This window comes from Coregonus clupeaformis, chromosome 35 (genome assembly GCF_020615455.1).
Source record: "Coregonus clupeaformis isolate EN_2021a chromosome 35, ASM2061545v1, whole genome shotgun sequence".
In the NCBI taxonomy this organism is placed as follows: Eukaryota; Metazoa; Chordata; class Actinopteri; order Salmoniformes; family Salmonidae; genus Coregonus; species Coregonus clupeaformis.
In genome coordinates, this window is record NC_059226.1 from 29,604,653 (window position 1) to 29,618,491 (window position 13,839).

The 13,839-nt window shown below is 43.1% G+C and overlaps 2 long non-coding RNA genes across 3 annotated transcripts; both read right to left on the minus strand.

The window, feature by feature from the left end:
* Window positions 1-730: 730 nt before the first annotated feature.
* Window positions 731-1,190, minus strand: LOC123482531. Of its 2 annotated transcripts, none has more exons than XR_006657781.1 (2): window positions 1,102-1,190; window positions 731-904 (listed from the first exon to the last, which is right to left on the minus strand). It is a non-coding gene; the product is annotated as an uncharacterized LOC123482531 (long non-coding RNA). The 2 variants fall into 2 exon arrangements; XR_006657782.1 differs by having other exon boundaries at window positions 731-917; window positions 1,102-1,189.
* A 2,369-nt stretch (window positions 1,191-3,559) lies between these two features.
* On the minus strand, window positions 3,560-9,561 carry LOC123482532. Its single transcript, XR_006657783.1, has 4 exons — window positions 9,397-9,561; window positions 9,081-9,165; window positions 4,044-4,154; window positions 3,560-3,797 (listed from the first exon to the last, which is right to left on the minus strand). It is a non-coding gene; the product is annotated as an uncharacterized LOC123482532 (long non-coding RNA).
* Window positions 9,562-13,839: the final 4,278 nt, after the last annotated feature.

The following is a 13,839-nucleotide window of genomic DNA, read 5'->3' on the forward strand; positions in this document are numbered from 1 at the left end:
GTGTGTGAGTGGGGGGATTTCTGCTGGCAACCTTTGTTTACAAATACAAATATTCCCTCGACTGTGTTAGTCTTTAGAAAACAACAATCACATGTGGAGCGTGAGCATACAACTCCCTAGGAGGTGTAACGATCGGTTATTGTAGTGTAATGAATTAAATAATTAACTATTGCACAGACGGAGCTTGTCTCTCAGCATGGGTGTTTTAGTCAATACAGAACTGCTATACAGAGTCTCTTGACACTAGGGTTGAGTCCCAAATGGCACCATATGCCCTACATAGTGCACTACGTTTCACCTTATGGGCCCTGGTCAGAGTAGTGAACTATATAGGGAATAGGGTGCCATTTGGGACACATTCAAATAATCATTATCTGTATAGAGTTTGAATTATTAATACATTTAGGTTTTATTAATCTCAAATGCATGATCATAGTGTATTGTAGGAAACTGATAAATGTAGTTTCATTCAGCGTATTAATAATATATGTCTGTCACTATGGAGTGATCTTTATGCTGTGCCCAGCTAAACCATAAACTCTCATTTTATTGGACTATGCTGTAAGTAGGAGCTCTGTTGACATCTAGTGGAAGAATTATGTATCAGTTATTTTTCATTGTTGACAAATCGGCCCTGAAATCATGTTGTAATTGAGTTGAAGTGTGAAACTGCAACCTAAAAAAGATCTGTAACCTAAGACTATAACCTAAAAAAGATCAACAAACTGTATAAACATGCAGATATGTATTTATTTTATTTTTAGGCTGCATGTGATATAATTTATGGAAGACTAGAGAAGACATTTTAAATGCACTGTCCCTTTAGTGGTTACAGAGATCATATTTGCAGCAGTAGGTGTGGAGGAGTCCTCCCTCGATGCCCTGGAGATGTTCACACTCCTTGCTGCTGATGCATCCTCGGAAATATGACACAAGGAGAGAGGTGGACGTGGGACACAAAACGGATGCAATCACAACATCAACAAACATACACAAACAATATAAAAACAAGATTTCACTGATCTTAATGTAGTAGATGATGAGATATTGGGGAAGATGAGGAATTAGAGTGAGTGGAACCATGATTTGTGGCTTTCTCACCTTTGTTCTGAAATAGTTCATTCCAATAACCAAGTGATAACTGAGACTTGGAAGTGTGGCAATGTAAGACTAGAGTTAGTGTAACCCCGTATTTCGCTCACGGAGAGGGGCCAGGTGCCATGGCCCTGTCAGCACATCTCCACACACGTCTTCATTAGGAGTGTCTGGGAGACACCGCTAACACTGGAGGGCCTCTCCTACACCTAGACAATACAGTACCACAAACTCAGTTTTAATTATTATAATGTTTTGTAAAACTTTAATATTGTGTTCTTATATATCACTATATTGTATATTCACTGAATCAATTAGGTTGTTAATTCAGTTCACAAACACTATACAGCATGTTATTATCATGAACACAGAGTGGAAGAGTTTCAGTGTTGTTTTGAAGTTATTTCCGGAACATTCTATTCACTTACATACCACAAATAGAACTCATCAGAAGGAAAGATATAGCCACGACTCTCATCTACAATGCTTCACCAAACACAGGACAGTCAGGGATATTTCCATTACAAGGTATTTTAGAATGGTTATGTAAATGTCACTTACAGAATGTAATAATCTCACCTGAGTTCTGGTGCTTCACAGGTATATGTGTGACTCTAGTCTAAACACAGCGCTGTCCTCATATAGACCGTATTTTCACTGTTACATAAATACAACGTTATCGTTGAAGTTCCTGATAAAGATGGTGTTGTGTTCTGGGAATTGTGACTCGGCAGGCTGCCATGGGAAGTGTTCTAGGAATGCCACCTGGATTCTTTCCCACTTGGTCACTATAGTAACGGCAGAGCAGCTCAAGCCTTGGGTAGAGGCAAATAGTGCTGCTCAGTGCTCATGTTTTATGCCATCAACTTACCTGACCAATCACATGCTAAAGAGTCACATGATATCTGTATAGGCCCATCTATTTTATCAAACTGAATCATGCTTTCAAGTTAAAGCTGACATCAATAAACAAATGCAAACTGTCGGGGAACGAAGCAACTTGTATTTTGTAACTGCTTCACAACAACAGTAATAGATGGTAAATGGACTACATATGTGGTACTCTTGCAGTGCCAGACATCACACCAAATTCTATAATCTATGGTAGTCGAGGGTTATGTCTCAGTTGCATAGGTCAGAGAAACAGCACCAGACATGAATGTTCTCACTCTCGTCTCCAAACATCCGGCATTCTGACATCTGCATGCATTTCTTGAATGTTGAGGGAGCTATGGAGAGAGGGTTGAACATACCAGATACAGAAGAGACATAACCTGGGCCTGTATTTATAAAGCATTTCAGAGTTCTGATCTAGGAATAGGTCCTCCGTGTCCATACAATCGTATTAATGATGATCTAAAAGGCTAAACTGATCCTAGATCAGCACTCCTACTCCAAAATGTGTGTGTTTTACTGATCATTTAACCTTGGTAGGTCGCACAGATGAAGCACAAGGTAAAGAAGGCCAAGTGAAGGAGGGAGCTGCCTATGAAGTGGGTGTTTGAACGTGATTCTTGCGCAGGCCTTTTCCTCGCTTTGGCAGGTCATCACTGTGTCGCAGCTATGGTCTCTACAGCCACTGTCAAGACATTTGTTGCACCTTAGGCCCTCTCTGGAAATACAGTAGACCAGCATTATCTCTGGTGTAGTTTAGTAGCTTGGTTAAACCTGACTGATCGCTCCACGTTAAACAGTGGTGAAATGATTTGTTTAGTAGCTTGGTTAAACCTGACTGAACTCTCCACGTTACACAATGGTGAAAAAATGATGGTTAATAACCAGGCAAGTATTCAGTGAGACAGGTTATCAAACCTAGTAAGACCTAGAGTACTCTTTTTGGGCAGACTCACCATAGCTTAAGCCAGCAGCAGGAGAAGGAGAGAAACACACACCACTTTCATCTTTCCTTCTCTTAACATGTCTTTTGAGCTGTCGTTTCAACTATAGAAAAGATGTCAAAGTCACCTTAGTGTGACTAACATATACAGTTGGTCCTGTCCTGGTGCTTTACATGGAGGCTTGTGTATAATGATAGACATGGTGAAACCCAAGTAGCAAAGAAGACAAATATTTGTGACATTTTACCACTTTTTAAGCATTTTAGTGTTTGTGTTTGTTCTCGTAGCGATTTATTAGCTTTGTTATAGTGTGTTGTTATGAGCAATAAATAGTGAAGTAGTTGCAGGTAGGCTACAACTCAAACAGAATCTCTGACCTGGTTATATTTACTATAGTTATCCCAGGTCTGCTCTGTTCCACATTGGAACATTCCTCATCGGGACAGAGTGTGTAATGACAATCTTTAAGATATCAAACCATCAACAGAACAGCTGAATGGAGTCTGTATTTTCTGTGGTTGCTCAGTGCAGTGCTCATGTTCCAGGCCATCACCTGGCTAATCTCATGTTAATTATGTAATAATAATAATAATAATGTCAAACTTAAATGTCAAACATAAATAATATATAAATGCAAACATACAACTTTATTTGTGTAACTTCTTGACAGTTTCAGTCATGTGGATTGATTAGTGATATTCAGCTTAGTACAATTAATGGACTGTATAGTATACAGTATGTTAGACAGAGGATGTGTCTCTCAGTTGCATTGGTTGGAGGTGCAGCAATAGGCATCAATGTCCTTGTTGCTTCCCAGCAACATGCATTCTGACATCTTCATGCATCTCTTGAAATATGAGATAGCTGTGGAGAGAGAGAAGCGAGACATAGGGTAAAACACCAGATACAGAAGACACAAACCAGCACATTTTCTTGATTGGCTCAAGCAAATGTTTTCCTTAGATGTCAATCAAAAGGATCCGATATTTGGTGTTTTACCGATTGGTTATTGATCCTAGGGTTACACACATAGTAAAGTGCCTAGTGAAGGGATATATACAGATGAAACTCAGGGTATACTGCCTAGTGAAGAGGATAATAGATACGCACGGAGTGGGGGCTTGAATATGACCGTGCCACAGGTGTCATGGTCAATACGGCAGGTCTCCACTGTGTTACTGCAGCCAATGCCAATACAACGGTTGCATCTCAGGCCCTCTCCTGGAAAAACAGAAGAACAGCTTCATCTCTGTTGTATTGGAGTGAATCTGGTTATTCATTGAAAAATGAGAGAATGGAGAATAACCAATCTAGCTTTAATCTGGTACATGTGTTTATTTGGCATTGTCCCTGTCAAATAAATAAATTAATCTAGATCGTAATTGTACATTAAGTTTAATTGGTGGGAGTCCAATGACTGTAACTGTCACGCCCTGGCTCTGGGGACTCTTGAAAGTTGAGCCAGGGTGTGTAGTGTCTATCTTGTTTGTTCTATGTTCATGTTCTAGTTCATGTGTTTCTATGTTGGCCGGGGTGGTTCCCAATCAGCGGCAGCTGTTGCTTGTTGTCTCTGATTGGGAACCATACTTAGGCAGCCTGTTGGCACCTGTTATTTGTGGGATCTTGTTCTGTATGGGTTTGTGTGGGTGAACCTTTTGACTTCACGTATCGTTTTGTTGTTTTGTTGTTGGTGGAAAGTACTAATTAAAAGATGTACGCCTATCACACTGCGCCTTGGTCCCCTAATTATAACGATCGTGACAGAAGATCCCACCAAAACAGGACCAAGCAGCGTGTTCAGGAGCAAACACCGGGAAAGGAACTGGAGAAGTTGGCGATGTCCCAGGTGGGCGAATGGTGGTCTTGGGAGGACATGTTCGCGGGCAAAGGGCCATGGGCAAAAGTTAAAGCCCTGGCGAGAGAGGAGGTACGGCGCCAACCGTGCCGTCGTCGGACAGGCGAGAGGCAACCCCAATAAAACATTTTGGGGGGGGCACACGGCATGGATGACGGGGATGCTGGAGGCAGCTACAGGACGTATCGGCGGATTAGGAGAAGAGGCCACCAGGTTACGGGGGCTATTGGTCATGAGGGAGCAGGAGTTAGTTGGTCAGAGGGAGGAGCTACTGGAGGCGATAAGGGAGAAGGAGAGTGTAGAGGCACGGTGAGAGGAACTGGTTAGGCAGCAGAGGGAGCGGAGGTTTATGAGGAAACCCAGTCCCGCTCCTCGCACCAAGCAAGTGGTGTGTGTCACCAGTCCGGTCCGGCCCGTTCCTGATCCCCGCAGTAAGAAAGTGGTGCGTGTTCCCAGTACGGCCCGACCCGTTCCTGATCTCCGCACAAGGCCAGTGGTGCGTGTTCCCAGTACGGCCCGACCCGTTCCTGCTTCCCGCACAAGGCCAGTGGTGCGTGTTCCCAGTACGGCCCAACCCGTTCCTGCTCCCCGTACTAAGTTAGTGGTGCGTGTTCCCAGTCGGCCGGCCCGTTCCTGCTCCCGCACTAAATTAGTGGTGCGTGTTCCCCAGTACGGCCCGACCGTTCCTGCTCCTCGCATTAAGCCAGTGGTGCGTGTTCCCAGTCGCCCGGCCCGTTCCTGCTCCCGCACTAAGTTAGTGGTGCGTGTTCCCAGTACGGCCCAACCCGTCCCTGCTCCCCGCACTAAGTTAGTGGTGCGTGTTCCCAGTACAGCCCAACCCGTTCCTGCTCCCGCACTAAGTTAGTGGTGCGTGTTCCCAGCACGGCCCAACCCGTTTCTGCTCCCCGCACTAAGTTAGTGGTGCGTGTTCCCATGCGGCCAACCCGTTCCTGCTCCCCCGCACTAAGTTAGTGGTGCGTGTTCCCAGTGCGGTCGGCCCGTTCCTGCTCCCCGCACTAAGCCAATGGTGCGTCGTCGCCAGCCCGGTCGGCCCGTTCCTGCTCCGCACCAAGCCAGTGGTGCGCGCCGTCAGCCCGGTCCAGCCTCGTTCCTGCTCCCGCGACCAAGCCAGTGGTGCGCGCCGCCAGCCCGGTCCGGCCCGTTCCTGCTCCCGCACCAAGCCAGTGGTGCGCGTCAGCCACCGGTCGGCCGCTTCCTGCTCCCCGCACCAAGCCAGTGGTGCGCGCGTCAGTCCGGGCACGGTGTTGCCTGTTCCACCGGTGCCTGGTCCGGCACCGGTCAGCTGCTCCACACCAGAGCCAGAGCAATCCGCTCCACCGATGTCCAGTCCAGCTCTGGCCAGCGGGACCAGACCAGGGGCGCTACGGGGGGGGGGGTAGAGAGAGAGTGGTGGTCACGCCCGGAGCCAGATCCGCCTCCAAGGCGGAATGCCCACCCGGCCCCTACCCTCTTGTGTTTGGTTGGCGCGGTCACAGTCCGCGCCTTTGGGGGGGGGGTACTGTCACGCCCTGGCTCTGGGGACTCTTGAAAGTTGAGCCAGGGTGTGTAGTGTCTATGTTGTTTGTTCTATGTTCATGTTCTAGTTCATGTGTTTCTATGTTGGCTGGGGTGGTTCCCAATCAGAGGCAGCTGTTGCTTGTTGTCTCTGATTGGGAATCATACTTAGGCAGCCTGTTGGCACCTGTTATTTGTGGGATCTTGTTCTGTATAGGTTTGTGTTGGTGAACCTTTTGACTTCACGTATCGTTTTGTTGTTGGTGGAAAGTACTAATTAAAAGATGTACGCCTATCACGCTGCGCCTTGGTCCGCTAATTATAACGATCGTGACAGTAACACAACAATTAACAGTGAAAAGATAGAAGCCTGTACAGAATAAAAATATTCCAAAACATGCATCCTGTTTGCAATAAGGCACTAAATTAAAACAGCAAAAAATGTGGCAAAGAAATTAACTTTATGTCCTGAATACAAAGCATTATGTTTGGGGCAAATCCAATACAACACATCACTGAGTACCACTCTTTATATTTTCAAGCATGGTGGTGGATGCATCATGTTATAGGTATGCTTGTCTTCGGCAAGGACTGGGGAGTTTTTAAGCATAAAAATAAACGGAATAGAGCTAAGCACAGGCAAAATCCTAGAGGAAACCCTGGTTCAGTTTGCTTTCCAACAGACCCTGGGAGACAAATTCACCTTTCAGCAGGACAATAAACTAAAACACAAGGCCAAATATACACTGGAGTTGCTTACCAAGACAACATTGAATGTTCCTGAGTGGCCTAGTTAAAGGCCTTAAATTGGCTTAAAAATGTATGGCAAGACTTGAAAATGGCTGTCTAGCAATGATCAACAACCAACATGACAGAGCTTGAAGATTTTTTAAAAGAATAATGTGCAAATATTGTACAGTCCAGGTGTCCAAAGCTCTTAGAGACTTACCCAGAAAGACTCACAGCTGTAATCGCTGCCAAAGATGATTCTAACATGTATTGACTCAGCGGTTTGAATACTTATGTCAATTAGATATTTCTGTATTCATTCTCAATACATGTGTTATTTTCTAAAAATATGTTTTCACTTTGTCATTATGGTGTATTGTGTGTAGATGGGTGAGAAAAAAATAATATTTTGGCAGTAACACAACAAAATGTGGAATAATTCAAGGGAATACTTTCTGAAGGCACTGTAGTAAAATTATTGGTTTGATTACTTTGATAGACTACTATATCAACCAAATTACTTTAGATTGTTGGGCAGCTAAATCACAAACATGTCTAAACTACAGTTGTTGCGTGTGAAAACTAAAAGAACAAAGACAAAGTGATCTTCTGTCAGAAGATGGGGATAAAAAGCAGGATCATCATCAACACTTAGGAAAGTAAAGCAACTCTGAATCATTCATGCTGTGGGTTTCAGATAAATAAATGCACGATTTACATTTGTAAAACTTTCACTGTGAATTAAGTTTGATTTTAGTTGAATGATTATATAATGATTAGAAAGTTTTAAGCTATAATTTGGAGAGAGAAATATGATGGTGCATCTAGTGATGACAGCTCTTTGAAATTATTTTGTGGTCGTAGAATAGGTTTGTATTCAGACCTACTGATAGCTCGCTGTAGTTCTATCTAGTAAATAAACTCTTTAGGCTAACAGGGATCACTGAAAATTACATATCCTGAAGAAAATATGGTGTGTTTGCTAGCTTGTTTTAAAGTATGTATGGTTTTGAAATACATTATAGTAGTGGTAATGCAGCTCTTTCAGGGTTATCTTTGGTCTCTTTGTTGCCTCTGATTAATGCCCTCCTTGCCTATTCCGTGAGTTTTGGTGCCGGCCCTCTCTTGGCAGGTTTGTTGTGGTGCCATATTCTTTCAATTTTTTTATAATGGATTTAATGGTGCTCCGTGGGATGTTCAAAGTTTCTGATATTTTTTTATAACCCAACCCTGATCTGTACTTCTCCACAACTTTGTCCCTGACCGGTTTGGAGAGCTCCTTGGTCTTCATGGTGCCGCTTGCTTGGTGGTGCCGCTTGCTTAGTAGTGTTGCAGACAATGGGGCCTTTCAGAACAGGTGTATATATACTGAGATCATGTGACACTTAGATTGCACACAGGTGGACTTTATTTTACTAATTATGAGACTTCTGAAGGTAATTGGTTGCACCAGATCTTATTTAGGGGCTTCATAGCAAAAGGGGTGAATACATATGCATGCACCACTTTTCCGTTATTTATTTTTTAGAAACAAGTAATTTTTTAAATTTCACTTCACCAATTTTGACTATTTTGTGTATGTCCAGTACATGAAATCCAAATAAAAATCCATTTAAGTTACAGGTTGTAATGCAACAAAATAGGAAAAACGCCAAGGGGGATGAATAGTTTTGCAAGGCACTGTACATTTACATTTTTTTTTGTAGACATGGAATCACTGGTCACTTTAATAATGGAACACTAGTCACTTTAATAATGTTTACATACTGTTTTACTCATTTCATATGTGTATACTGTATCCTACTGTATTTTGGTCAATGCCACTCCGACATTGCTCATCCTAATATTTATATATTTCTTAATTCCATTCTTTTACTTTTAGATTTGTGTGTATTGTTGTGAATTTTTAGATACTACTGCACTGTTGGAGCTAGGAAAAACAAACATTTCGCTACACCCGCAATAACATCTGCTAAATATGTGTACGTGACCAATAACATTTTACTTTATTTGATATGCTAAAATAAGACCTTGTTGGGCAGACTCACCAAAGCTACATGCCAGCAGCAGGAGAAGGAGAGAAAAACATACAGCTTTCATCTTTCCTCTGTCTTTCTTCAGGAGTCTTTAGATCTGTCGTTCCAACAAAGAAAATAATGATTAATCAAAGACTCCCTTAATATGGTGGGATTATGCTATGTTCCACAATTACAACATGTACTGAAGGTCTACAAACTGTAGGTCTACCTCTGATTTATTTTAAATGTGCAGAAACATTCTGAAACCAACCATTTCACAACCCCAGTAGCACAATATCATGAGACAACGTTATTAGGAGCTATAGATTGTGGAGTAGTTGATCACCTGGTTGTATTTCCTTTAGTTGTGTGTTGAGCTGCTGTTTACTTCACTTTCCCCTCTTTCTTCTTCTCCTTTTATACAGTATAATATGCAAATAAAGCTGCTATCTATGAGTGACTTGTGTGAGATATTGGCTATATTTACTCAGCTTTAGCACAAGTAGTTCCCCTAGCCTACTCTATACATCACAGGAGGTTGGTGGCACCTTAATTAGGGAGAATGGGCTCGTGGTAATGACTGGAGGCGGAATTTGTGGAATGGTATCAAATACATCAAACATGGTTTCCAGGTATTTAATGCCATTCCATTTACTCCGTTCGGACATTATTATGAGCCGTTCTAGAGCTATCCATACTCTAAAAGGTAGGCCTAGCTACTCACAGCTGTGTGGGATTTATGATGAAAATATAATTTGTTGTAAAAATGGAAATTCAAACTTGGAATATGGTTCTGCAGCAATAATAAAAATGTATCTCAAAATCAATGGAAGTTCCCGGTTTTCCCAACATTTTTGCTGAAACAGGGCGTGCCACAAAACAGTAACTGTGTTCCACACTGGGACATTCCACATTGGGACAGGGTGTAAAGAACCTTTTGAAATATCGAACCTCAACAAAACAACTGACTGGTGTGCATAGTTTATTTAAGAGGTGGTATTGATGATGAATCATTCATATCATATGTAAACAAGTTCTTATTATGACATTTAGACATACAGTATGTTGAAATCAGAAACAAAAGTTCCAAATACAGCCCTGCCATTAGTTGAAGGCAGCCAATCCAATAGTTTCAGAAAAGTAGTCACTTTCTGTGGTCTGTATTCAAAAATTTTAAGTAGTAACTTTCTGAGATCTGTATTCAAATAGTTTTGAAAAGTTGTCAATTTATGAGAGCTGTATTCAAATAGTTTTAAAAAGTATTCATTTTGGGGATCTGTATTAAAATTGTTGTTTGTTCCCCTGGAAAAATATAGTTACTTTCCTAACGCTGAGATAAAACTATAGTTATCCCAGGTCTGCTCTGTTCCACATCGGGACAGAGTGTGTAATAATAATTTTAAATATCAAACCCTCAACAGAACAGCTGAATGGAGTCTATATTTTCTGTGGTGGTACTGGGTAATACATCATGAGGCTATAAACTAGTCCTGTATATGACTTGTATATGATGTATCATATACTGTATAAACTAAACTTGCTCAGTGCAGTGCTCATGTTCCAGGCCATCACCTGGCTAATCACAGGTTAATTATGTCAAACATAAATAATAAATAAATGCAAACTGTTTGGAACAAAGACGCAAAATACAACTTTATTTGTGTAACTTCTTGACAGTTTCAATCATCTGCATTGATTCATGACATTCAGCTTAGTACAATGAATGGACTGTTAGTATACAGTATGTTGGACAGAGGATGTGTCTCTCAGTTGCATTGGTTGGAGGTGCAGCAATAGGCATCAATGTCCTTGTTGCTTCCCAGCAACCTGCATTCTGACATCTTCATGCATCTCTTGAAATATGAGATAGCTGTGGAGAGAGAGAAGCGGGACATAGGGTAAAACACCAGATACAGAAGACACAAACCAGCACATTTTCTTGATTGGCTCAAGCAAATGTTTTCCTTAGATGTCAATCAAAAGGATCCGATATTTGGTGTTTTACCGATTGGTTATTGATCCTAGGGTTACACACATAGTAAAGTGCCTAGTGAAGGGATATATACAGATGAAACTCAGGGGTATACTGCCTAGTGAAGAGGATAATAGATACGCACGGAGTGGAGGCTTGAATATGACCGTGCGCAGGTGTCATGGTCAATACGGCAGGTCTCCACTGTGTTTCTGCAGCCTTTGCCAATACAACGGTTGCATTTCAGGCCCTCTCCTGGAGAAAACAGAAGAACAGTATTATCTCTGTTGTTTTGGAGTGCATCTGGTTATCCATTGTGTAAACTGAGAGACTGGAGATTAAAGAATGGAGATAAGAATATAAGAAATCAAGCTTTAATCTGGTACATGTGTTTATTTGGCATTGTCCCTGTCAAATATAGAAATTAAATAATATAAAGAAGACCTTGATGGGCAGACTCACCAAAGCTACATGCCAGCAGGAGAAGGAGAGAAAAACATACGGCTTTCATCTTTCCTCTGTCTTTCTTCGGAGTGTTTTGATCTATCGTTCCAACAATAGAAAAAGGATTCACCAAAGACTCCCTCTATGTTGTGGGATTATGCCATGTTCAACAATTGCAACATGTAGGTCCATGTTAGTCTGATTCATTTAAATGTGCAGGAACATTCTGAAACCAACCATTTCACAACCCCAGTAGCACAATATCATGGGAGGCAAAGTTATTAGGAGCTATAGATTGTGGAGTAGTTGCTTACCTGATTGTATTTCCTGTAGGTGTGTTGAGCTCCTTTACTTCCCCTCTACTTTTATACAGCATAATATGCTAATAAACCTGCTATCTATGAGTCCTTTGTGTGAGATATTGGGCAATGTATTTACTCAGGTTTAGCACAAGTAGTTCCCTATGTCTCTGTAAATGAACAGATTTCACAAGACACAAAGGTTTGCAGTGTCGTGTTCCACGCTGGGACATTCCACATTGGGACAGGGTGTTAAGAGAATTTTGAAATATCAAACATCAACAGAACAACTGACTGGTGTACATAGTTTATGTAAGAGGTGGTATTGATGATGAATCATTCATATCATATGTAAACAAGTTCTTATTATGACATTTAGACATATGTTGAAATCAGAAACAAAAGTTCCTGTCACGCCCTGACTCAGAGGACGCTTATATGTTGAGTCAGGGTGTGTATATTCCTTGTTGTGATTTTTCTATGTTGTATTTTTCTATGTTTAGATCTAGTAGGTATAGATCTATGTTGGTCGTGTGGTTCCCAATCAGAGGCAGCTGTCGCTCGTTGTCTCTGATTGGGGACCATGCTTAGGCAGCCTATTGGCACTAGTGGGTTGTGGGATCTTGTTCGAGTGAGGTATGTTTTTTGTGTACCTTGGACTTCACGGTTCGTTTCTTGTTTTGTCGTTGTGTTTATAAGTCAAATAAACATGTATGCATATCACGCTGCGCCTTGGTCTGACCCGTCCTCCAACGAGCGACGACAGAAGATCCCACCAAACAAGGACCAAGCAGCGTGCCCAGGAAGAGCAAATAGCCATGTCACAGGTGGGCAAATGGTGGTCATGGGAGGAGATATTTGCGGGGAAAGGGCCATGGGCGAAGGTAGATGCCCAGGCAGGAGGAGAACTGGTGCCAACCGTGCCGGAGACCCGAGAGGCAACCCCAATGTTGGGGGGCACACGGGGTGGATGATGAGGCTACAGGAGGCTAAAGGGAGAAGGAAAGTGTAGAGGCACGGCGAGAGGAGCTGGTTAGGCAGCAGAAGGAGCGGGGTTAATAAAGGAACCCAGTCCCGTCTTCTCGCACCAAGCAAGTGGTGCGTGTCCAGTCCGGTCCGGCCCATTCCTGTTCCTATGGTAATGTTTTATGTATCATTAAGGAAAATGTTGGGAAATGTCAAAGATAAAATATAGTAAACATGATTGACATTTTATAAGTCCAGATGCATGTCTAAATAAGGAATATAGTCAATACAATGTGTAAACATGCTTTGATGAATGTATGTATTTTATTTTTAAAAAGTGTCTGAGCCATGCCACCAATATAATGAGATAAGGAAAGAGGAAAAGCGCCCATGGCCTTTTGGAGTAAACAACATGTGTTATTGGACTTTCAAAGATAATAGTGGCGTGGCAGTTAAAGATGTTAATCAGTGATCTTAACGGGGAGTAGCTTTGTAAGCTATGTAAACATGACTGTGCATTTGTGTGTGTATATAAGAGATCTCTAAGCCAAAGAGAGACAGCCGTTCCATGGAGTGGCTCGTCTTTGTTACGCAATAATAAAGTCTAATTTCTGGATTCACAAGCTCCAGTCTCTTGAGAGATATTTCTGAGTTGACTATTTTTTTGTCAAATATTTCTACGACACTCCCGCGCCAAGCTAGTGGTGGCCTCGCCACCGGTCCGGCCTGTTCCTGCCCCTCGCACCAAGCTAGTGGTGCGCCCACCAACCTGGCCCGGCCTGTTTCCTCCCTCGCACCAAGCCAGTGGTGCTGCCGCCAGCCCGGCCCGGTGTGTCCTGCCCCTCGCACCAAGCCAGTGGTGCGCGTCACCAGCCCGGCCCGGCCTGTTCCCTGCCCCTCGCACCAAGCCAGTGGTGCGCGCGCCGGCCCGGCCCGGCCTGTTCCTGCCCCTCGCACCAAGCCAGTGGTCGCGTCGCCACCCGGCCCGGCCTGTTCTGCCCCTCGCACCAAGCCAGTGGTGCGCGTCGCCACCCGGCCCGGCCTGTTCCTGCCCCTGCACCAAGCCAGTGGTGCGCGTCGCCAGCCCGGCCCGACCTGTTCCTGCCCT